Source organism: Bos javanicus, chromosome 6, assembly GCF_032452875.1.
Source record: "Bos javanicus breed banteng chromosome 6, ARS-OSU_banteng_1.0, whole genome shotgun sequence".
Classification (NCBI taxonomy): domain Eukaryota; kingdom Metazoa; phylum Chordata; class Mammalia; order Artiodactyla; family Bovidae; genus Bos; species Bos javanicus.
The window spans coordinates 15,128,355-15,132,583 of record NC_083873.1 but is presented as its reverse complement, the minus strand read 5'-3'; positions in this window follow the sequence as shown (position 1 = coordinate 15,132,583).

Genomic DNA, 4,229 nt, shown 5'->3' with positions numbered 1-4,229 from the left:
TTGGTTAAAGGTCATACTTTATATGATTTTAGTTCTCTCAAATGGGTTGAAAAATTTGTTTTAAGGCCCAGAGTATAATCTATTGTGGTTTAAAAATATGTTTTCTACTGTTGTTGATGATATTGTTCAAATTTTAAAAATTCTTACTGATTTTTTTTGTCTACTAATTCTATGATCTTACTGAGAGAGGAATTTTGAAATCCCTAACCATACTTGTGGATTTTTCTATTTCTTCTTTCAGTCCTATCAGTTTTTGCCTGTGTATTTAAAGCTCTGTAATTAAATGCCTGCACGTTCAGTGTTGCTCTTTCTTCTTGGTATATTTTAACCTTTCAGCGTTATTGACAGCTCCCCTTTATCTTAGTAATATTCCTTGTACCAGCATCTACTTTGGCTCATTAGTATAACTGCCCCAGCATTCTTCTGATTAGTGTTTATATAGCTCTTCTCATTCTTTTACTTTTAAGAGGCATGGTTCTTTTACTGCACATCTTTTGGTCTTGCTTTTTAAAATCCAAATGTGACAATCTCTGTCTTTTATTTGTAATCTGTAGAGTATTTACATTTAATGCAGTCATCAATAAGCCTGAAATTAAATCTACTGTCTTGCTCTTTGTTTTATTGTTTCTATCTGTTGTTTGTTCTTTTTTCTTTTCTTTTGCATTGATTTTTTAAATGAGTCTATTCTGACACAACTATTGGTAATATTGGCTTGTTACATATACTTTTTTGTTTGTTTCTTTTAGACATTGTTTTAGAGCTTACTGTATAGACATCCTACCAAAGTGTATCTCTACATAATATTTTGCTGCTTCACATGGAATGTTAAGAACCTTGTAATGGTATATATTTGTTTCTTCCTTCCTATACTTTGTGCTATTGTCATAAATTTTATTTCTGCTCATGTTATAACTTCTAGAATGATTTTGCTTTAGAATGATTTTATCTTTATTTTAAAAGATAATGATTTGCATTATCTTTTAAAATGAATGAAAATAAGGAAATTTTCTTTTATATTTTTCCTAATTCTTCCTGTTTTGATTCTTTTCATTTCTTTGAAGATCCAAATTTCTATCAGATCTAATCATAGCATATGCCTTTGCCTGGGAGTGGTGTGTGGTGTTCTGTCTTCTCACAATAGAAGGTGGCTTTTCTTCTGCCTTCCTCCAGAAGCAGAGGGTCTTTGCCTGGGAACGTGGCTTTTCTACTCCTTTCTCAGAGCCTTAGGCTTTTGCTTCATATGGGAGAAGGATCTGAGATACAGTAGGGCTTCATGCCTTTCCCTACCAAGAAGGGCTTTCTCAGATCCTCCATTATGCTCCAATCTTTGTTATGAGGATGGAGATACATGGAAAAGATCTGGAGAATGAATGTGTGCTCTTTGGGTCTGGATCTCCCAAGCAGTTTAAATTATCCTTTTAGCACACCATTGACCTTTAAAAATTTGTAAACATTTGTGTTTTTCTTCCACATTTACATTGACAGATGCTTTTTTCCTCCTGTACTCTGCCAAAGATGAAGTGGTTCATGCATTCCAATTCTCTTCAGAGGAGCTTATCACTCTTTCAAATTCAGTTCTTCTGAGTGTCTTGTAACTTTGTGAATTTAGCTCTCTCCTTTGCTCAAGAAGAGTTATGGTATTGTAGGTTCTCTATGTTTTTTTTTTCGCTTGCTCTTAGAGAAGGTGTAATCTCATGTGGCTTTCTCAGTTCTAAGAGGAATACAACTCGTTGTCATGTGATTTTAGTATTTGAGTGTGGACTAGGAGTTAGCTTTCTTAGCAAACTTGAAGTACTGATATAAAAAATAAAGAGTCCTAAAATTATTTTTTTTAAAATACTGATTTGTACTGAAAGATCAGAATTGACACCCAATTCTATGAGTACTGGAGTATAAAACATATCTCTATAGTAATAAAACAATTCATTTTGTTGTAATCATTTTCTCCTTTAACTAAAAGACCATACCTGGAATCTATAGTAACTTTTTTCAAGTCAATGAAGATTAAACCTATTAATGTCATGGAATATTTGATATGCTATCATTTACATTTAACACTTCCAATTAATTTGGAAGAATAGAAAATACTTGAAATTCAGAACAGCATTTACTGCTTAAATGATATTTGGTGATGAATTGTAATGCATGGATACATGAGAACAGGATTTTTTCCCAAAGGCTTTAATTTGGTTTCCCCTTTACCTATAAGTAAAAGAACATTATTCATTGTGGTAAATTTTGAAATGGTCCCCCCAAATGATATTTATGTCTTAATCCCTAGAACCTGTAAATGTTACCTTTTTGGAAAAATTGTTTTTGTGGATGTGATTAGTTAAGGGTCTTGAAATGAGAAGATTATCCTGAATTATTTCAGTTGGCCCTAAGAATCATCACAAATGTTCTTATGAGAGAAGCAGAGGGAGATTAGACACACAGAAGAAAAGGTCATGTGAAGACTGAGGTAGAGAGTAGAGTGATGCAGGATGGAATGGGAATTCTGGCAACCATCAGAAGCTGCAAGAGGCAAGCAGCAGATTCCCCCAGAGCTTTCAGAGGCCGGGAGGCCCTGCTGCACTTGATTTTAGCCCAATGAAATTGATTTTAGACTTCTTGCTTCCAGAACTCTAAAAGAATAAACTCCTGTTGTTTTAAGCCAGCAAGTCTGGTAATTTCTTACAGTGACTGTCAGAAACTAATACATTCATCTTAGTCTTATCTTCACAGAGGGAATTTTAACTTCTTCCCATCTTAGTATTTGAAATGTCATTTGATGAAAGTCAGCTGTAGGAGTATGTATTTACTATGATCTGCACTCAAAACTGCCATTGATTTTTAGCTTTCACATAGTTAATTTTTTTTAGTAATAAAGCAAAAATAAATTTATACCTGGTCTGGGATGACATTGTACAAATTTACAGATTACTTGACTGAGTTATTAGTTGACAGATTTTTGGATGCTTCTTTTCATCCATCTTGATTGGAATTCATGCTAATGGTGATATATTCACATATTTGAGGCCCCAAGCAAAAATGACTGAGCGGTTCCTCGGGTATTATTGATTGTCAAATAGTTTGATACCCCTTCTGGGGTACCATGAGCTTCACCACAGGTGTGTGGTTGGGCTTTATTTACATGTTCAGATGTCTTTCAGTCAGTTTACAAGTCCATTCATGAGAGTGGAAGACAAAAAGTATTTGATTTTGCAGACTGTCCAATGAAAATGAAAGAATAAATGGAACTTTCTAGAAATGTATTAACTGTTTGCCTAAGAAAATGATGAATTTATTGTATTTTTATTCTTCAAGACTTGTCTATGTGTTTCCATTGTAATTTCTAGCCTTTTCTCCTGCTTTATTTATTTATTTTTTGGTGCATAGTACTCATCATCTTCTATCACACTGTATAACCATTTTCCATTGTATCATTTATCTGTCTCCTCCAATTAGAATATAAGATCCAAGAGGGCAGGATGTTTTGTTCAATGATGTATCCAAGTGCCTAAAACAGTGTCTGGAATTTAGTAGGCCCTTAATAAATATTTGCATAGTGAATGAAGAAATGACTGGCTGTACAGCTAATAGTTTCATGCCAGATAGGTGTTAGATGCTAACAAACATTTTAAAGAAATTCAAAGAAAATAGGAAAGTACTTTCTTTCTATTTTTTAAAAATACTTTCTTTAATCATCTATCTTCAGTTCCGTTCAGTTCAGTCGCTCAGTCGTGTCCAACTCTTTGCGACCCCATGAATCGCAGCACGCCAGGCCTCCCTGTCCATCACCAACTCCCGGAGTTCACTCAGACTCATGTCCGTCGAGTCAGTGATGCCATCCAGCCATCTCATCCTCTGTTGTCCCCTTCTCCTCCTGCCCCCAATCCCTCCCAGTATCAGAGTCTTTTCCAATGAGTCAACTCTTCACATGAGGTGGCCAAAGTACTGGAGTTTCAGCTTTAGCATCATTCCTTCCAAAGAACACCCAGGGCTGATCTCCTTCAGAATGGACTGGTTGGATCTCCTTGCAGTCCAAGGGACTCTCAAGAGTCTTCTCCAACACCACAGTTCAAAAGCATCAATTCTTCGGTGCTCAGCTTTCTTTATAGTCCAACTCTCACATCCATACATGACCACTGGAAAAACCATAGCCTTGACTAGACGGACCTTTGTTGGCAAAGTAGTATCTCTGCTTTTGAATATGCTATCTAGGTTGGTCATAACGTTCCTTCCAAGGA